This window comes from Cherax quadricarinatus, chromosome 39, assembly GCF_038502225.1.
Source record: "Cherax quadricarinatus isolate ZL_2023a chromosome 39, ASM3850222v1, whole genome shotgun sequence".
NCBI classification, from domain to species: domain Eukaryota; kingdom Metazoa; phylum Arthropoda; class Malacostraca; order Decapoda; family Parastacidae; genus Cherax; species Cherax quadricarinatus.
The window spans coordinates 21,708,929-21,731,486 of record NC_091330.1 but is presented as its reverse complement, the minus strand read 5'-3'; the positions used below and the strand labels follow the sequence as shown (position 1 = coordinate 21,731,486).

At 41.5% G+C, this 22,558-nt stretch overlaps 1 protein-coding gene across 1 annotated transcript in view; it reads left to right on the top strand.

The window, feature by feature from the left end:
- Positions 1-745: 745 nt before the first annotated feature.
- Positions 746-22,558, top strand: part of Clc (clathrin light chain) — a gene marked incomplete at its 3' end in the record, with an annotated part of 155,959 nt that continues 134,146 nt past the window's right edge. The window contains 1 exon segment of the mRNA XM_053787387.2: positions 746-840.

Sequence of the window (22,558 nt, the reverse complement as noted above, 5' to 3'; positions counted from 1 at the left end):
AGGATTAACTCACGGGTATTTCCCCTGGACACACACCATGGCCGCGCACCAGTCACACCTGGTCGAACCATTATTCACTAATTTTACCACCTTTTTACGGTGGTCCCGTAAATCACGTTCCCTTACTCTTCACCAGGAACAATTACGACACTTCCTATTATGAAGTGAGGCCCATATTAATCCTTAGGCCGCCGTGAACGCCAATTTCCTGATCCCAGGTTTTCACAGCCTCCTCACTCCATTCAAAACACTCCCGCCCCTCGTGCCCCAACTCGACCTATATCCCCCCCCCGCACATCTGCGCAGGCGCAGCGAGAACCCAGTTGGTTCCATTCAAAATACAAATACATTTTGACCCAAATCAACACATTAAACACTTATTAGGCACCATAGCTTCGGAAATTAAATAATTTCCACATAGGTGATGTAGGTATGAGATATTAGGTATGGATGTTGATAATGTGGCGAATGATTTAAATTACCCGATTAAAACACTTTAAAATACATGCTGTGAATGTGTTATGTACAATTATTTAATATATATAATATAAATATCGTAAATATATGGGTAATGCAAGTGTAAGATGTAAGGTGTGGATGTCGATAATGTGAGTGATCTAAATTACTAATTAAAAATGCAATACACTTTAAAATATGCGCTGTGAATATTTTATGTACAATTATTTAATATGTATGATGTAAATATTGTAAATAATATGGGTAATGAAGGTGTAAAATATAAGGTGTGGATGTTGTGTGTAGTGTTGTGTGTTGACGCTGAGTGGGCAGCACTGACAGCTGGCACGACCATCACACACCATCTACACCTCTCTCTATCACGTATATATATATACTATTATTTCTTACTTTTTACCCGCCGGAGGGTCTTATTGTATGCGGGAGGTGTAATGATGCCCGGGGCACTTGATCCGGGAGAGTGGAGCTGTACTTCATGTGTGGCTGAGACGTAGTTTTGAGTCGTGGGGGGGAGGAGGTGCCTTGATGCCGGCGAGGGGCTCTTGATCCAGGGAATTGAACCTGTGCTTCACCTTGGATCGAACCTGCTTCCCCCTCAGGGTACTGTATAATCCCTACTGGTTTGGCGCTCACCCATATGAGAAATATTACCAATTTATTCTCACGGAGGAGATGCACTAAACCTGTAGGGGTCATAGATCTCCTGTGGGGTAATGAGCAAGGTAAGATAAGATTGGATAAATGGTTTACAACACACACAAGTTGAAAAATGAGAGAGACGCAGCAATAAATATTCCCATGTGTTGCGTAAGTGTTATTCCTTCTTCAAGATAAGATTTGTTAGGATTCCGAGTCACCCAGGATAAGATTTTGGTGGAATTTATAACCCTGCAGGGTTAGTCACCCAGGATAACCCAAAAAAGACAGTGCGTCATCGAGGGAATGTCTGTCCTATTTCTATTGGGGTCCTTAAATCTTGTCCCCCAGGATGCCACCCACACCAGCCGACTATCAGGCAAATCAGTTGATGAACAAACAGAGATAGTAGAAGGCAACGAGTGACTAGCTCTCTTAAGGTTTACTATACAAATAGTAGCAGTCTAAGAAATCAGATAGATGAGCTAAGATTACTTGCAAGTGCAGGTAATATAGATATCAATGGTATTACAGAGACCTACCTGGAGGTTATTCCGGGGATCAACGCCCCCGCGGCCCGGTCCACGACCAAGCCTCCCGGTGGATCAGGGCCTGATCAACCAGGCTGTTACTGCTGGCCGCAAGCAGTCCAACGTACGAACCACAACTCGGCTGATCCAGCACTGACTTTAGGTATCTGTCCAGCTCTCTCTTGAAGGCAGCCAGGGGCTTATTGGTAATACCCCTTATGCTTGGTGGGAGGTTGTTAAACAGTCTTGGGCCCCAGACACTTATGGTGTTTTCTCTTAGTGTACCAGTGGTACCCCTACTTTTAATTGAGGGTATTTTGCATCGCCTGCCCAGTCTCTTACTTTCATAGGGAGTGATTTCTGTGTGCAGATTCAGGATCATTCCTTCAAGGACTTTCTAAGTGTAGATTTTGATATCTCTTCTGCGTTCCAATGAGTACAAGTCAAGTGCTTCCAAGTGTTCCCAGTAGTTAAGGTGCTTGACAGAACTTAAACGTGCAGTAAAGGTTCTCTGTACACTCTCTAGATCTGCAGTTTCACCTGCTTTGAACGGAGATGTTAATGTACAGCAGTATTCCAGCCTAGAGGGAATAAGTGATTTGAAAAGGATCATCATTGGCTTGGCATCTCTCGTTTTGAACATTCTCATTATCCATCCTATCACTTTCTTTGCACTTGTGATCATAGCACTGTTGTAATCCTTGAAAGTGAGATCCTCAAACATTACAACTCCCAGGTCCCTTACATTATTTTTCCGCTCTGTTGTATGGCCAGAGTCTGTAGTATACTGTTCTAGTTATTATCCCCTCCAGTTTTCTATAACGGAGTACAGTTGGAATTTGTCCTCATTGAACATCATATTGTTTTCCATTGCCGACTGGAAAACTTTGTTTATATCTTCTTGGAGGTTAACCGTGTCCTCAATAGATGACAGCCTCGTGCAGATCCTAGTATTGTCTGCAAAGGATGATACGGTGCTGTGGGTTACATCTCTGTCTATGTCTGATACGAGGATGAGGAACAGGATGGGGGCAAGCACTGTGCCTTGTGGAACAGAGCTCTTCACTAGGGCAGCCTCCGATTTAACTCTGTTGACCGCTACTCTTTGTGTTCGATTGGTTAGGAAGTTGAAAATCCATCTCCCCACTTTGCCAGTTATTCCTTTAGCACGTATTTTGTGCGCTATTACACCATGATCGTACTTGTCAAACGCTTCTGCAAAGTCTGTGTGTATTACATCTGCATTCTGATTTTCTTCCAGTGCATCCAAGGCCATATCATAGTGATCCAGTAATTGTGAGAGGCAGGAGCGACCTGCCCTGAACCCATGTTGCCCTGGATTGTGCAGTTTTTGGGAATCCAGGTGGTTTGCAATCCTGCTTCTTATCTCTCTTTCAAAGATTTTTATGATGTGGGACGTCAGAGCTATTGGTCTTTAGTTCTTAGCTAATGTTTTGCTGCCACCTTTATGGAGTGGGGCTATATCCATTGTTTAAAGTGACTGTGAAATTTCACCCATGTCCAAGCTCCTTCTCCATAGTATACTTAGGGCACATGAGAGGGGTTTCTTGCAGTTCTTAATGAACACAGAGTTCCACCTGGCTCAATCTGAAAGAGAAATGCCTTCTGAATGCAACATACAGGGTTATAAACTATTCCACACCGATAGGGTCAACAGGAAGGGTGAAGTGGCGATGTATGTCAGAGATAATTTAAATTGTTGCTGTCTTAGACATAATATAAGTTTAGAGACATAGAACACAATCTGTTTGGCTACAGTTTCTCGAGGGTCATGACAAATAAATTTTGGGTGTGATTTATAGGCCCCCAAACCTTGATAGAGAGTGCAGTAAGCTGTTACGGGATGAAATTCATAAGGCATCTAGATATGAAAATGTGTTAATGGGAAATTTTAACTTTAGACAAATTGATTGGAACAATATGACAGGAAATCTTGAGTCTAATGACTTTCTTGATATGGTTCAGGATTGCTTTTTAAAACAGTTTGTGACAGAACCAACTAGAGGAAACAATCTGCTTGACTTGGTTCTTGCCAACAAAGAACCACTAATTAATAATCTTGAGGTTAATGATGAGCTTGGGGAAAGTGATCACAAATCACTTAGTTTCAATATATCATGGAATTACCCAGATAACTGCAATCAAATTTCTGTCCCAGACTTTCTCTTGGCCGATTTCATGGGACTGAGAAATTACCTGGGTGGGCTAAATTGGGATGACCTGACTATGGGTCAGGTAGGTGATCTTGGTTGCCAATATGACATTTTTCAGAGCATAGTTCTAGCTGCCCAGACAGCTTTTGTTCTGAGTAGGGAAATTAGATCTAACAAAAATGATCCCAAATGGATGAACAATAGATTAAAACATCTCATTGGTCAAAAGAGAGGCGCACATATAGGCGTATCAAATCAATACAGTATATTCAATTAAAGAGAAATAAAAAGAAGGAATAAGAAAAGTAAAAAGGCATTATGAGATTAAGGTCGCAAGGAATTTGAAGACTAACCCAAAAGGGTTCTTTCAGGTATACAGAAGTAAGATTAGGGACAAGATAGGCCCACTTAAGAGTAACTCAGGTCAGATCACTGACAGTGATAAGGATGTGTGTGAAATTTTCAATACCTACTTCCTTTGTTTTTTACCCAGGAAAATACAGTGAACCCCCGCCGTTCAGCAACCGCGACTTTTGTGAAATCCGACTTTCGGCAAGTTTTTTCGGCAAAATTTAGCTTCGTGGTTCGTGATTGGACTCGTGATTTGGCGACCTTCTGGTACGCATCTGCCCGTCGGCGTGCACACAAAGCCAGTCTCCCGCACTATTCACACTCAGTCTGCCATTGTTTACCAGTATGGACTATCACCCCACTGGTTCATGCAACATATTTCATAATTCATTTTTTTTGTGCTTGCAACTGCTAAATAAGCCACCATGGGCCCAAAGAAAGCTTCTTGTGCCAGCCCTTTGGTAAAGAAGGTGAGAAACATGATAGAATTCAAGAAAAAACTCATAGCAAAGTACTAAAATAGAGGAGGAAGAGAGAGGGGAGAATGTGCCTTCTGCAGTGATTCAGTGATTCTACAATATGTATGATACGAAAGCAGCAGGTATTGATAAAGGCTATAGCTCCAGCCAGCGATAGTGTAGAATTAACAGTGTAGCAAGTAAGTTAGGCGAGTAAGTAATAGAAAAACAACATGAGAGTAACTCTCCAATGTTGTTGGATGTGTATAGGACTGCTGAACATACACCGCCCTGCTGTCTTCCACCACCCTAAACCTCTGCCAACATCTCCTTCATCAAACTAACTAATTAAACTAAAATCTCCTCCAAGGTAAGTGTAAATATAAAAGTGTAAGTACAATGGACCCTCGCATAACGCTATTAATCCATTCCTGAGAGCTCAATGTTAGGCGAAATTATCGTTAGGCGAATTAATTTTCCCCATAAGAAATAATGGAAATCAAATTAATCCGTGCAAGACACCCAAAAGTATGAATTTTTTTTTTTTTTACCACGTGAAATATTAATTTTAATACACACAAACTGAAGAAGACATGCACAGTTACATGACACTTACCTTTATTGAAGATCTGGTGATTGATGGGATGGGAAGAGGGGACAGTGTTGATGGTCTTAGTGTTCAGAAGGGGAATTCCCTTCCATTAGGACTTGAGGTGTCAAGTCCTTTTCCGGGGTTACTTCCCTTCTTCTTTTAATGCCACTAGGACCAGCTTCAGAGTCACTGGACTTCTGTAGCACAACATATCTGTCCATAGAGGTCTGTACCTCTCGTTCCTTTATGACTTTCCTAAAGTGTTTAACAACATTGTCCATGTAATAGTCACCAGCACGGCTTGCAATAGCTGTCTGAGGGTGATTTTCATCCATAAAGGTTTGCACTTCAAGTCACTTTCCACATATTTCCTTAATCTTTGAAGTAGGCAACTTCTTCAATTTCTCTATCCCCTCCTCTGAAGTAGTTTCCTCAGGTGTGGCCTCTTGCTGTTGAAGATGATCTAGCAGCTCATCAGTGGTTAGTTCTTCATTGTCCTCCTCCACCAACTCTTCCACATCCTCCCCACTAACCTCCAACCCCAAGGACTTCCCCAATGCCACAATTGATTCCTCAACTGGCATACGCTTCTCAGGGTTAGCCTCAAATCCTTCAAAATCCCTTTGGTCTACACATTCTGGCCACAGTTTCTTCCAAGCAGAGTTCAAGGTCTTCTTAGTCACTCCCTCCCAAGCCTTACCTATAAGGTTTACACAATTGAGGATATTAAAGTGATCTCTCCAAAACTCTCTTAAGAGTCAATTGAGTTTCTGAGGTCACTACAAAGCACCTTTCAAACAGAGCTTTTGTGTACAGTTTTTTGAAGTTTGCAATGACCTGCTGGTCCATGGGCTGCAGGAGAGGAGTGGTATTAGGAGGAAAAAACTTGACCTTAATGAAGCTCATGTCCCCACAAAGTCGCTCTGCCAAGTCTGTAGGATGACCAGGGGCATTGTCTAACACCAGGAGGCACTTAAGGTCTAATTTCTTTTCAATTAGGCAATTTTTCACAGTGGGGGCAAATGCATGGTGTAACCAGTCATAGAAAAAGTCCCTAGTGACCCATGCCTTACTGTTTGCCCTCCACAGCACACACAAATTAGCCTTGAGGATATTCTTTTGCCTGAATGCACTGGGAGTTTCAGAGTGATACATCAATAAAGGCTTAACTTTGCAATCACCACTAGCATTGGCACACATTAACAGAGTAAGCCTGTCTTTCATAGGCTTATGTCTTGGGAGTGCCTTTTCCTCCTGAGTAATGTAGGTCCTGCTTGGCATTTTCTTCCAAAACAGGCCTGTTTCATCACAATCAAACACTTGTTCAGGTTTCAGTCCTTCACTGTCTATGTACTCCTTGAATTCCTGCACATATTTTTCAGCTTCTTTGTTGTCCGAACTGGCAGCTTCACCATGCCTTATCACACTACGCTTCTTAAATCTCTCAAACCAACCTTTGCTGGCCTTAAATTCACTCACATCATCACTAGTTGCAGGCATTTTTCTGATTAAATCCTTGTGCAACTTCTTAGCCTTTTCACTTATGATCGCTTGAGAGATGCTATCTCCTGCTATCTGTTTTTCGTTTATCCACACCAATAAGAGTCTCTCAACATCATCTATCACTTGCGATCTCTGTTTCGAAAACAAAGTTGCACCTTTGGCAAGAACAGCTTCCTTGATTGCCGTTTTCTTGGCCACAATAGTAGCGATGGTTGATTGGGGTTTACCATACAACCTGGCCAGCTCGGAGACATGCACTCCACTTTCATACTTAGCAATGATCTTTCTTCATATCCATAGTAATTCTTACCCTTATTCCTGTAGGGTTGGCACTAGAAGCTTTCTTGGGGCCCATGGTCACTTATTTTGCAGGTGAAATCACTAAAAATGTTGTAATAATACGAAATGTTCCGATTGTATGCTTGGATGTGACAGCGGAGGCTGGCTTGTAAACAATGCCACCAGCGGAACAAGTGAGGCTGGCTCAGGCCGCACATGGACTCGCTCAACGCGATTCGTTGAGCGAGTTTTTTAGCACTAGGCGAGGCAAAATTTTTGCGTTAAAATGTATCGCTTGGTGGATTTAACGTTATGTGATGCCATCATTAGGTGAGGGTCCACTGTATAACAGCAAATATAAGTGTAAATATAAAAGGACACCAATGGAAATAGGTCACTCTTGAATTTTTTGGGTTATCCTGGGTACTTTACACATATGCTGCTATGTATGATTATGTATGTAACTGTATTTGTGTAGACCTGAATGAACTTGCTTATTTATAAATTAAAATGTAAATATTTCTTATTTATAAATTAAAATGTAAGTATTTCTTATTTATAAATTACATACATTGTTTAAGTGTGATGGTGGTGGTGGCCAAAGCCTCCACCACCATCAACACGGCTTCTCTCAGTGGCGGCCCTTAAACCCAACAACAACACTTAAACCATTTACTCCTCTCGTACATTATGACATATTTTATTCATTCTAGAGTATATATCATGTTTCTATATTATTAATATTGTTTATAATGTCATATTAGATAAATTGTGATAGATAAATAAGCCGTAGAGATTTTACTAGCGTCATATTGAAGCATAATAAACTCGCCTTCCTCTTGCCTCCTACCTACCTCCTACACCAACAAGAATCAATAAAGATTAAGTGTGATGTTACATGTTCATTTATCCATTTTATTAGTGCTTTATATTAATTTGTCAGTGTTTTCTGTATGTAAATCTATATTTAACCCTTTGAGGGGTTTCGGCCGTGCTAGTACGGCTTACGCACCAGGGTTTTTGACGTACTAGTATGCCTAAATTTTAGCGCCCTCAAATCTAGTGAGAGAAAGCTGGTAGGCCTACATATGAAAGAATAGGTCTATGTGGTCAGTGTGCGCAGTATAAAAAAAAACCTGCAGCGCACAGTGCGTAATGAGAAAAAAAAAAACTTTGACCGTGTTTTTGGAATAAAACAGCAACTTTGCACTGTATTTTCGTATGGTATTTATTGTTGTATTCTAGATTTCTTGGTCTCATTTTATAGAATGGAAGAAATATTACAGAAATTGAGATGATTTTGACTGGTTTTACAATGAAAAGTACCTTGAAATTGAGCTCAAACTAGCAGAAATGTTCGATTTTTACCATTTCAAAAGTAAACAAATCATGCCAAGCGTCCAATACACGTCAACTGGTGAGTCTAATATTCTTTCACAAGTGCGCTGATATTATTTATACCATTTCTACACTAATGTAGTAGTCTGCATAACAGTAAATCTTCTATGTTTTGTAAGAATAAAAATTCAAAGTGGAAAGCCAAAGAAATATAAGAGAGGCCTGGGGATGTGACTGACAAACAGAGAACTTGTTATTTTAGTGCCAGGAATGTCTTTCTTGTTTATTCTCGACCCTATTCAGAAATTGGCATTTTTGAAATTTGTGTGAAATTGGTAAAATTGCTAAATTCTGACCACTTTATTGGATAGTTCAAATCGGTAAATGGGTGGTTTATTGTACTCATTCGATAGAAAAAATGGAGTTCTAGCGAAATAGTTATGATTTTTGTCGGTTAGTACTTTGGAATTGGCCGAAAATAGTGCTTAAAGTGGGCAAAATCGCCAATGCGTAAACATCGTCGAGACCGCTAACTTCACGAGAGCATAATTCCATAACTTTTCCATCAAATTTCATACTTTTGGTGTCATTATGATCGGGAAAATATTCTCTATTTTTTCATAAGAAAAAAGATTTTTTTTTTTTTTTTTTTTTTTGCGACCCTGAGAACAAGTCTCTGAGAGGGCCTGGCAACCCCCAAAGGGTTAATCTTTAAAAAATAATTTTTTGTTAATACTTTTGGCTGTCTGAAACGGATTAATTGAGTTTCCATTATTTCTTATGGGGAAAATAGATTTGCCAATCATGAATTTTGCCAGTCGGCAGACTCCCTGGAATGGATTAATCACGAAACTCGGGGGTCCACTGTACTAGCGAAATTCCTGAAATAACAGATTATGTAGAACAGGACGATAATAAACTACGCACGATTACGGTAACTAGTGACATGGTCCTCAGACAAATAGAGAAATTAAAACCTAACAAATCCCCAGGCCCTGATGAACTGTTTGCAAGGGTGTTAAAGGAATGTAAAGAGGAACTTAGCATACCTTTGGCTAATCTTTTCAACATATCACTACAAACTGGCATAGTGCCTGATAAGTGGAAAATGGCAAATGTAATACCTATTTACAGGTCCTTAGCTTCAAACTAGAGACCAATAAGCCTTACATCCATAGTGGGAAAATTTATGGAATCAGTAATTGCTGAAGCAATTTGTAGCCATCTTGATAGGCATAAATTGATTAATGAATCTCGACACGGTTTTACAAAGGGGCATTCCTGTCTTACGAATTTACTAACTTTTTTCACAAAGGTGTTTGAGGTAGATCATGGTAATGAATATGGTATTGTGTATATGGACTCAGTAAGGCTTTTGATAGAGTTCCACTTCAGAGGCTGTTGAGGAAACTTAAGGCACACGGAATAGGAGGAGAAATTTTTTCCTGGGTAGAGGCATGGCTGACAAATAGGCAGCAGAGAGTTTGCATAAATGGGGAGAAATCAGAATGGGGGCACATCACAAGCGGTGTTCCACAGGGGTCAGTGTTGGGCCCCTTGTTGTTCACAGTTTACATAAACGACGTAGATGAGGGATAAATAGTGACATAAGCAAATTTGCTGATGACACCAAAGTAGGCCATCCAGTTCATTCTAATGGGGACACTAGAGCACTCCAGGATGATTTGAATAGACTGATACAATGGTCGGAGAAGTGGCAAATGCAGTTTAACCCTTTCAGGGTTTCCGACGTACTAGTACGGCTTACGCACCAGGGTTATTGATGTACTAGAAAGCTTAAATTCTAGCGCCTTGAAATCTAGTGAGAGAAAGCTGGTAGGCCTATGTATGAAAGAATGGGTCTATGTGGTCAGTGTGTGCAGTATAAAAAAAATCCTGCAGCACACAGTGAATAATGAGAAAAGAAAAACGACTTTGCACTGTATTTTCATATGGTATTTATGGTTGTATTCTAGTTTTCCTGGTCTTGTTTTATAGAATGGAAGACATATTACAGAAATTGAGATGATTTTGATTGGTTTCACAATGAAAAGTACCTTGAAATTGAGCTCAGAGTAGCAGAAATGTTTGATTTTTATAAAAGTTAAAAAATAAACAAATCATGCCAAGCGTGCAGTGCACATCAACTGGTGAGTCTAATATTCTTTCACAAGTGCGCTGATATTATTTATACCATTTCTACACTAATGCAGTAGTCTGCATAACAGTAAATCTTTTCTTTTTGTGAGAATAAAAATTCAAAGTGGAAAGCAAAAGAAATGTAAGAGGGGCCTGGGGACATGACTAACGAACAGAGAACTTGTTATTTTAGTACCAGGAATGTCTGTCCTGTTTATTCTGGACCCTATTTGGAAATTGGCATCTTCAGAAATTTGTGTGAAATTGGCAAAATTGCCAATTTCTGACCACTTTATTGGATAGTTGAAATTGGTAATTGGGTGGTTTCTTGTACTCATTCGATAGAAAAAACGGAGTTCTAGTGAAATATGATTTTTGTCGACTAGTACACAGGAATCGGCCAAAAATAGGGCTCAAAGTGGGCGAAATCGCCGATGTGTAAACATTTTAGAGAACGCTAACTTCATGAGAGCATAATCCTGTAAGTTGTCCATCAAATTTCATTCTTTTGGTGTCATTATGATCGGGAAAAAATTCTCTATCATTTCATAAGAAAAAATAATTTTTATCTGAAAAATTTTCAACCCTGAGAATGAGTTTAGGAGAGGGCCTCTCGACCCTGAAAGGGTTAATATAGACAAATGCAAAGTTATAAATGTTGGACAGGAAAATAACCATGCCACATATAAACTAAATAATGTAGATATTAATACTACTGATTGCGAAAAGGATTTATGAGTTCTGGTTAGCAGTAATCTAAAACCAAGACAACAGTGCATTAGTGTTCGCAATAAAGCTAACAGAATCCTTGGCTTCATATCTAGAAGTATAAATAATAGAAGTCCTCAGGTTGTTCTTCAACTCTATACAGTATATCTTTGGTTAGGCCTCATTTAGAGTATGCTGCACAGTTCTGGTCACCGTATTACAGAATGGATATAAATGCACTGGAAAACGTACAGAGGAGGAAGACAAAGTTAATCCCATGTGTCAGAAATCTTCCCTATGAGGATAGACTGAGGGCCCTGAATCTGCACCCTCTCGATAGGCATAGAATTAGGGGGGATATGATCGAGGTGTGTAAATGGAAAACAGGAATAAAGGGGATGTAAATAGCGTGCTGAAAATTTCCAGTCAAGATAAGACTCACAGCAATGGTTTCAAGTTGGAAAAATTCAGATTCAGGAAGGATATAGGAAAGCACTGGTTTGGTAATAGAGTTGTGGGTGAGTGAAACAAACTCCTGAGTACAGTTATAGAGGCTAAAACGTTGTGTAGTTTTAAAAATAGGTTAGATAAATACATTAGTGGGTGTGGGTGGGTGAGAGTTGGACCTGACTAGCTTGTGCTACTAGGTCTGATGCCGTGCTCCTTCCTTAAAGTGGAAGTGACCTGACTAGGTGGGTCATTGGGCAGATGCTGGGTCAGTAGGCCTGTCAGTAGGCTTCACATGAGGCAGTAGGCCTGCTGCAGTGTTCCTCATTTCTTATGTTTTTATGTACATGCTTGTTAGATGAACAGAGACAGCAGGTGTAAGGAAACGCCTTTTGTTTCTACCCATGCCAATGATTGATCCATGGACACAGTGAGGCGAGTGTGTTGCCAACCAAGCCAGGGAGAGGGTAACTCTCATTCCTTGCTTCAGGAGCCTTTCACCCATGATGGGTTTGTTGTTTACAATATTCAATACCGTGTAAATGATTGTTCTTATACAAGAATAAGGATAATACCCTGATAATCCCAGTATAAATATAAGTCATGACTTTGTATGGGTTGGAAGATTTTATTTAAATTATTAACCCAGAGGGTTGGGAACCCAGGGCCACTCAGTAAAGCCACTCTGGCTTATTTCCATTGGAATCCTTTGATCCTGTTCCCTTGGATGTGACTCATCAGTTGAATACCTTCCAGATAAGATATGAGATGAGATTTTATTCATATTTTTAAAAGGGTTAATAAGTTTATTCAGGTACAGGTACACACAAATACAATTACAGTGGTCCCTCATTTTTCGTCGTTAATCCGTTCCTGGAAGTGCGACAGTTATCGAAAAAGACGCTTTTCGAATCAATTTTCCCCATAAGAAATAATGTAAATACAATTAATCCGTTCCTGACACCCAGAAGTATTAAAGCAAAATTTTTTTAATATGAAATATAGATGTAGTACATACACAATACAATGGGACATGATGAATGAAACATTAACAGCATAACACTTACCTTTATTGGCGATTCTTCTTAGTGTATGGAAGACTGGAGGAGGAGAGAGATTGGATTAGTTACTGTTTGGAAGGGGAATCCCCTTCCATCAACACCTCAGGTACCAAGTCCTTTTCTGGGGTTACTTCTCTTCTCTGTTTCTTAATGCCACTAGGACCAGCTTGAGAGTCACTGGAGTCCTGTCTCACAAAAAAAGTGTCTAGAGAGCCCTGTTTCTGGCATCTCTTTAAAACTTCCCTAAACTGGGCCAAGACTGTCACTGTACAAGTTGCCAATATGGCTTGCAACATCCTTCTCAGGGATGTTTCCCCATAAATCTTTCCATCCTACCCCACATTTCACCATGCCTTATCACACTGTGTATGCCACTACGCTTCTTAAATCTCTCAAACCAACCTTTGCTGGCCTTAAATTCACAATTATCAGTACGTATTCGTTGCAGGCAATTTCTTTACCAGATCGTCATGCAACTGCCTAGCCTTTTCACAAATAATCGACGTCATTAGAGTAACTCCTGCTAATTGTTTCTCGTTTATCCATACCAATAATAACTTCTCAACATCTTCGAGTACTGGTGATCTCATTTTTGTCAGCATATTTACCCCCTTTGTAACAACAGCTTCCTTGATTTCCTTTTTCTTGGCCACGATGGAAGATATGGTTGTATGGGATTTGTTATACATCCTGGCCAGTTCGGCCACACGTACGCCACTTTCATATTGCTCAATGATGTTTTTCTTAAATTCAATCGTATTTCTCACTTTCTTTGCCAAAGGCTTGGCACTAGGAACTTTCTTTGGAGCCATGGTAGCTTATTTAGCACTTGCAAGCACTAAAATGAATGGAATATTATGAAATATTTCGTATGAACAAGTGAGGGGACTGTCGCTCACTGGTAAACAATGGCACACTGGCTGGGAAGGGAGGCCAAGGCGGCTCAGAGTGTGAGTACGTGTCCCGGACGAAGGACGATTAGCAAGTAAACCGACCATTTGCGAGCCAATGTTTGGACAAGAATAATGCAACATTTTCCGAAAAGGACGACTATCGAGCAGGACGATTATTGAGGGACCACTGTACATAAATTATCATACTTACATCATTGAGGACTATCTTATTTCCTTAAGGGTTCTTTAATCTTCTCCCAAGATGCCTTTTCAAGGGGGGATCCTTGCTGCAGTGAAGAGGCTCTTGGTCTAAAGAATTAAACCCATTGGTCTCCTTCCTCAGACCAAGTATAAGTACCCCCCTAATCCTTCCCTATCCCATCCTCCCCATCCCCCCCTTTTTTTCCCTCTCCCAACCCTCCCCTTTCCCCATCCCATTTGTAGTCTCTGGGGTCCTCCCCTCTGGCATTATGGTTTCTAGGTAGGGGGAAGTGTGCTGGGCTTCATCCCACTCCGTAGGGTCCCTCGGAGGTGGTGTAGTTTACCATGGAATCTGAATTGTCTGGAGGTGCCCTGCTCCCTTCCCAGATTTCCGAGAAGTGGGCGGGGTGTCCTGCAGATGATGGATGTATCTCCAGAGGTTGCCTGTTGGTTCTGGGAGGTGGCAGCCGAAGGAAGTATGCTTTGTGGCGGGTTTCTGACTGCCCTTTCTTTTGTCCACCAAAGTGACTCGGTATATGTGAGGTTGCTATCCCGGCGTGAAGGGTAAGGTATGGTACGGGTTCCACGCTGCCTGTGTGCTTGAAGCCCTCTCAGTTGAGGGAAAGAACTTATGGCCCTTCCATGCCTTCTAGTGACTGTCCCTCTGCTGTCCCTCTTATTTTTCTTTCCTTCTTTTTTTCTTTAAAATAGCAAAAAAGAAGCACCGCTATCATGGAGTCTTCGTTCTGTGATAACACTCCTCCCAGGCTCCTTTGTTCTCACATCCTGTTCTGACTCAGCTTCGTTATTGGACCATTCTCTGGATTCTTCTCATACCCCTGTACCTTCTGCTGGTGACGCTTCATCACCTGCTTCATTTGCTGAGGCGCCACCTGTTTCTGTTAATGCCTCTGCCTCTTACATGGCTTTAACAATGCGTCCGGCTTCCCTGAGTGCAGGTCGGACAGCCCGTGTTAGTACAGTACAGTGGTCCCTCGTTTTTCGTAATTAATCCGTTCCTGGAGGAGCTTTGTAGATGAATGGTTCAGAGAACCGACATGTTGATAAATTAGACACATGTGCAACTCTTGGGTATCTTTATTGAGGAAACGTTTTGCCACACAGTGGCTTCATCAGTCCATACAAAGGAGAATCTTGAAGAACAGGAGGAGAATGAGGTAATCAGTCCCTCAACCTTGAGTCGATGCGGTCAGTCCATCAATCTTGAATAGAATACGGCATACGTGCTGAGAAGGAGCTTATAAACCGTTGGCAGGAGAGGTGCAGCAGTCATAGGTCGTGTAACATTTGTTCAATGTTGAAGTAGGTCATGCCCAAGAATTAGGCAAGCGAAGAATTCCCAAGTATTAAGATTCCAAGAAGTTGCAGTGTCTGACAGGTTTGTAGATGAATGGTTCAGAGAACCGACATGTTGATAAATTAGACACATGTGCAACTCTTGGGTATCTTTATTGAGGAAACGTTTCGCCACACAGTGGCTTCATCAGTCCATACAAAGGAGAATCTTGAAGAACAGGAGGAGAATGAGGTAATCAGTCCCTCAACCTTGAGTCGATGTGGTCAGTCCATCAATCTTGAATAGAATACGGCATACGTGCTGAGAAGGAGCTTATAAACCGTTGGCAGGAGAGGTGCAGCAGTCATAGGTCGTGTAACATTTGTAGATGTGTCTAATTTATCAACATGTCGGTTCTCTGAACCATTCATCTACAAACCTGTCAGACACTGCAACTTCTTGGAATCTTAATACTTGGGAATTCTTCGCTTGCCTAATTCTTGGGCACGACCTACTTCAACATTGAACAAATGTTACACGACCTATGACTGCTGCACCTCTCCTGCCAACGGTTTATAAGCTCCTTCTCAGCACGTATGCCGTATTCTATTCAAGATTGATGGACTGACCACATCGACTCAAGGTTGAGGGACTGATTACCTCATTCTCCTCCTGTTCTTCAAGATTCTCCTTTGTATGGACTGATGAAGCCACTGTGTGGCGAAACGTTTCCTCAATAAAGATACCCAAGAGTTGCACATGTGTCTAATTTATCATCCTGGAGGAGCTACTATAAACGAAATTTACGATTTGTGAATCAATTTTCCCCATAAGAAATAATGTAAATACAATTAATCCGTTCCTGACACCCAGAAGTATTAAAACAAAAAAATTTTTTACATGAAATATACATGTAGTACATAAACAATACAATGGGAAATGATGAATGAAACATTAACAGCATAACACTTGCCTTTATTGGAGATTCTTCTTAGTGTATGGAAGACTGGAGGAGGAGAGAGAGTGGATTGTTTATAATTTGGAAGGGGAATCCCCTTCCAGCAACACCTCAGGTACCAATTGCTTTTCTGAGGTTGCTTGTCTTCTCTGTTTCTTAATGCCACTAGGACCACCTTGAGAGTCACTGGAGTCCTGTCTTACAAAATAACTGTGGAGAGAGCTCTGTTTCTGGCATCTCTTTAACACTTCCCTAAAATGGCCCAAGACTTTGTCACTGTACATGTTGCCAACATGGCTTGCAACAACCTTGTTAGGGTGATGTTTCTCCATAAAGCTTTCCATCTTACCTCACATAGTAAAAATCTCTTTAATTTCTGAAGAAGGCACCTTCTTCCATCTCTCTTCCTTCTCCTCTGCAGCAAGATTCTGAGCTGCGATCTGTTGCTCTTCCTGCTGAAGCTCTTGCAGCTCCTCAGTGGTGAGCTCTTCATTGTGGTCTTCCACCAATTCTTCCACATCCTCCAAACTCACATCCAACCCCATGGAACTCCCCAGTGCCACAATTGATTTTACAACAGACATAGGCTCATCAGGGTCAGTCCCAAACCCTTCAAAATCCCTCTTGTCGACACAATCTGGCCATAATTTTCTCCAGGCAGAGTTCAAAGTCCTGGTAGCCACTCCCTCCCAAGCCATACCTGTAAGGGTTATGCAATTGAGGATGCTGAAGTGTTCTCTCCAAAATTCCCTTAGGGTCAAGTGAGTGTCTGTGGTCACAGTCAAGCACCTGTGAAACATTGCTTTTGTGTAGAGTATTTTAAAGTTTGCAATGTCCTGCTGGTCCATGGGCTGGAGGAGAGGAGTGGTATTCGGGGGCAAGAACTTTACTGTGATGAACCCAAACTTCTCGAAAATTAGGTCATCCAAGTTTGGAGGATGAGCAGGTGCATTGTCCATTACTAGCAGGCACTTGAGATCCAATTTCTTTTCCAGGAGATACTCCTTCACACTAGGGCCAAACACTTCATTGAACCACTCGACGAAAATTTCCCTCATGACCCATGCCTTACTATTAGATTTCCAAAACACACACAATTTACTCTTCATAACATTGTTTTTCCTGAAAACACTGGGATTTTCAGAATGGTACACTAGTAATGGCTTCACTTTGAAATCCCCACTAGCATTAGCACAGAACATTAGCGTCAGCCTGTCTTTCATAGGCTTGTGTCCTGGCATTGCCTTTTCCTCTTGTGTAATGAAGGTCCTCTTTGGCATTTTCTTCCAAAAGAGGCCTGTTTCGTCACAATTGAACACTTGTTCAGGTTTCAGTCCTTCAGCCTCTATGTACTCCTGGAATTCATGCACATATTTTTCAGCCGCCTTGTGGTCCAAACTGGCAGCCTCACCATGCCTTACCACACTGTGTATGCCAGTACGGTTCTTAAATCTCTTAAACCAGCCTTTGCTGGCCTTAAATTCACTCGCATCACCACTAGTTGCTGGCAAATTCTTTACCAAATCGTCATGCAACTGCCTAGCCTTTTCACAAATAATCGAAGTCATAAGAGTATCTCCTGCTAATTGTTTCTCATTTATCCACACCAATAATAACTTCTCAACCTCTTCGAGTACTGGTGATCTCATTTTTGTCAGCATAGTTACCCCCTTTGCAACAACAGCATCCTTGATTTCCTTTTTCTTGGCCACTATGGAACATAAGGTTGTGTAGGGTTTCTTATACATCCTGGCCAGTTCAGCCACACTTGTACCACTTTCATATTGTTCAATGATGGTTTTCTTAAATTCAGTCATATTTCTCACCTTCTTTACCACAGGCTTGGCACTAGGATCTTTCTTTGGAGCCATCATAGCTTATTTAGTACTTGCAAGCACTAAAATAAATGGAATATTATGAAATATTTTGCTGGCGCATGTGAGGGGACCTTCGCTCACTGGTAAACAATGTCAGACTGGCTGTTGCCACGGCTCACGCCGTGGGTACGCGTCCCGGACGAACTACGACTCGCGAGTCAACCTATGAAAAGCGAGTCCATGTTTATACGAAAATGCCCCTATGATTGGCGAAATTTACGATTGCCAAGAACTACAAAAAGCGAGGGACCACTGTACTCCTAAACGTTCCAGACCACCTACTGATAATGGTTCTTTGATGTCTACCCAAAAACGACCTAAGCAACACCCACTTCCTTTGCACATCATGTTTACAAGTATGCTGTGGACTAAATTCTTTCCCTACAACCGACATCTCCAACTGATTATCTTTCTGATCATAGTACGTATTGGTAAAGCTCTTTTATGACACAGCCAAAATATATCATTTCACACTATTCGAAATGGTTCTCGTGTTGTTGCATTTCAGAATTCAGAACAAGCTTATGATCTTTCCCATATAATTTCCATAGATAACATTCCAGTCACAGTTCATAAGCACACTACTTTCAATTCTTGCAGTGGTACAGTGGTTTTACCACATACCATTGTACAGAGTGATTTTCTGTCTTGAAACAATATTTTAGAGCAATTAGCCTTTCAGGACCTTCATATTCTCAAAGTGGATACATACGTCCTGCCCACTTGTGGATGAAGGCGCTTTTCCAGTAGCATCACCTGTTTAACCTTCGACTGCTGTGAACTCCCATCCTCCACTTACAGTGCAGGCCATTGCCTAGAGGTCTGTAAAGTAGTCCCTACTCCCCAACAGTGTCGTAATTGCTGGCATTTTAGACACCCCGCTAAATACTGCAGATCTGCGGCGGAGTCCCCGGTGCTGCAGATCATGCCGATATATCGTGCAGTCTTTCCCTTTCTTGTCTCAACTGCAATGAATCTCATCCTTCTTTTTCCCGCTGTTGTGAAGTCTATCGTAATGAACAAGAAATCTATTATCTTAAGGAGATATCGTATTGAACGAGAAATCCATTATCTTAAGGAGAGTGAAGACCTTCCTTACGCTATGGCTGTCTCTCAGCTCTGCCTTCAGGGAAATCTTCCTCGTGTTCCTTATTCTCGAGTAGCTTGGAGGTCTCCAACCTTGACGGTCCTCCCGCCTACTAGCTCCTCTGCTACTGTGTCTTCTGGGGTCGCCCACGTTTCTAATTCTTTTGCGGTTTTATCCTCTGAAACTCCTACCTCCATACCTCTTCCTACTTTTACTTCTTCATCCCACTCGCAAGTTTCTTAGACTACGAGACCTCACAAGACTACACCTTCGTCGCGTCTATCACCTGTGAAGTTGAATCTATGTACTACCTTGGTGCCTAGTTCTCACCCCCTTTCTAACTGACACAAAGGTGGAGGTTCACCCCCCCCCTCGTGTAGTTCCCTCTTCTTCTGCAACCCCCCCTTCTCCCCCTGCCTTCCCTAGTTACCTTCCAACTTCCTTCCTCTCCTGTTCCACTACAGGACTCTTCTGCCCCCCACCAATGCATCTCTCCAGGTTCATACTCCCCTCCCCTCTCAGACCTCTTTGGTTGCTTCCATAGTTACCCCGATCTCTACATGCTCTACCTCACCTGTCTGAAATCATGGTACAGTATCTGCATCTTCCTTATCCGCTAAGACACTTTACGCTTTCTCCAACTATATTGCGGAGACGAAACCCTCGATGGACATCGACATGTTTCCTTCTACCTCTTCTTTTTCACAACGCTCGCAACAATCTTTACCTTCACAGCATTCTGATTCCTCCTTGTTTGCATGTTTACCGTTGCCCTCACACGTTGACTTCACTGACCGTAATAGCCCATAGATTTTATCGCTTCTTGTTGTTGGCATACCCGTCTGTAAATAATGTCTGTTTGCAATGGAATATTTGTGACCTCAGGGGTAATTGGGGAGAACTCCAAGTGTTGCTCTCCCAGTTTTCCCCAATATGTGTCAGGTTACAAGAGCCCAAAATTCGTTCAGCTGTTATTCGTCCCGTTCAGGCTATGTGCTGTTACATTTTTCTGAACCCTTTCCTGGTGAATCTTAATTAGAGCGTGCTTCTTGTGTGCATTGGTATACTGTATCAACAAGTTTTTGTTCATCCTCTGCTGCACTGTACTGCAGTTCGTATTTATTTACACAGATGATATACAGTTTGTTTTCTGTCTTTCCCCCTTCCACGCATTCTGTATCTCGGATATTGCATTTTTGATCTCTTCTGTACCGCTGCCCATCTTGTTAGGTGCTTTTAACGCCCATCATCATCTGTGGGGAGGGTCCCGCTGTGACTTGTGGTGATCAGTTGGAGAGACTTCTCGCTTCTCATCCTGTTCATGTTTTAACCCCTTCAGGGTCCAAGGCCCAAATCTGAAGTGGTGCCCCAGTGTCCAAGAATTTAAAAAAAAAAATTTGTTATTTTTTCTTATGAAATAGTAGAGAATCTTTTTGGGAAGGTAATAAAACAAAAAGTACGAAATTTGATGGAAAATTGACGAAATTATGCTCTCGCAAATTTTGATGTGTCAGCGATATTTACGAATCGGCGATTTTGCTGACTTTGACTCCCATTTTAGGCCAATTACATTATTCCAGTCAACCAAATTCTTAGCTATTTCACTAGTATTACATCTATTCTATCGATTGAGCACAAGAAATTGCCAAGTCAACTGTTTCAACTACAAATTAAAGTGATCGGAAATTGTTAATTTGGCCAATTTAACACAAAGTTCAAAATATTCCAATTTCAAAATAGGGTCCAGAATAAACAATGTAGGTATTCCTGGAACTAAACTAACATTTCTTCTGTTCATTAGTTACGTTTTGAGGCTTTACAAATAAATTCCATTTTGATTTTTTATTCACATAATGAATTTTTATTCACACCAAAAAATAGAAGATTTACTGTTATGCAATACTGTAATAATTGTATAAATATCATCACCATATTTGTGAATGCATATTAGACCCACCAGCTGGCGTGTATTAGACGTGTGAGGTCATTTGTTTACTCTTGAATATCGGCAAGAATTTAACATTTCTGCTACTTTGAGCTCAGTTTCAAGCCATTTCCAGTGCTAAAACCAATTAAAATCATCTCTATTTCTGTAATATGTCTTCCATTCTATCAAATGAGACCAAGAAATCGCAACTAGAACTATAAAAAACATACGAAAAAACACTGCAAAGTCACTGTTTTAATCGAAAAATCGTGATTTCAGTTTTTTCTCTCATTATACACAGCGTGCTGCAGGATCTGTTTTATGTGGTGGACACATACCACATAGATGTATTCTCTCATATCTAGGCTCAAATGTACCACTCACAGTTGATCAGAGTGAGCTGAGCTCATGACGTAGATCTACGGTTTGGACCCTGAACGTAAAGCCGTAGATCTATGGGACGGACCCTCAAAGGGTTAAATATGGGTGCTCCTACCCATTTTGACTCTTGCACTCAGTCTCTATTGCATTGATCTTTCTATCTATTCCTCGTCAGTCACACTTGATTATGCTTGGTCTGTTCTCCCGGATTTACATGACAGTGATCACTTTCCTGTTCTTCTTACTTCTGCTACATATTCCTGACCACCTCGTAACCCTCATTGGCAGTTTACATGAGCGAATTGGGACTTATACTCTCACCTTACCACCCTTTGTGAGGACCCTCTTTCGTCCTTTATTGATGAACTGGTACACCAGTTTTCGACCTTAGTTTTGACTGTGGTGTCATGTTCTATTCCTCACACATCAGGCAGGCATTCTCAGACATGCGTGCCTTGGTGGTCTCCTGCGTGTGTCCATGCAGTGCATTTGAAACGTGCTGCGTGGGGCCATTATCGATATAATCGGACCTCAGTCTCTCTCCTGGATTTTAAGCGAGTAAGGGCAGTTGCTCGCCGCATCATATGCGACGCTAAACGCACTTGTTAGCAAGACTATGTGTCTACCATTACCTCGTCTTCCCCTATGTGTGCAGTTTGGAAGAAGGTACAGAAGTTGTGTGGCAAGGACACTCTAGACCCAGCTCCCATTTTGCGGGTTGCCATGGAAATCGGAAACTATCTTGCCCTTGCCTCCCAAGGGCTTCACCTTTGTCCTTCATTTCTTGCATCTAAATCTGCCAAGGAGCAGTTCCCCTTGGATTTCTCCTCTAATGGAATGGAGCAGTATAATGTACCTTTCACTCTCCTAGACCTAGAGTCCATGCTTTCCGCTTGCCAGCCGTTGGCAGCTGGACCTGATGATATTCATATCAGTGTGCTACAACGTCTGCTTTCTACAGCCCTTCCAGTTTTTTTGTCTTTTCAATCTTATTTGGGCACAAGGGGTTCTCCTTCATCAATGGAAATCTGCCATCATACTACCGTTTTGCAAACCAGGTAACTCGGGGCTTGATACCTCTCGCTATCATCTCATTGCCCTGACCAGTGTAGTCTGCAAGGTGATGGAACGATTGGTGAATAGACCTCTGATATGGTTCTTGGACTCAAAATAGTCTTTCCCCTCGCTAATATGGCTTTCACATGGGTCGCTCTACTTTGGATCCCATGCTCCACTTAGATTCG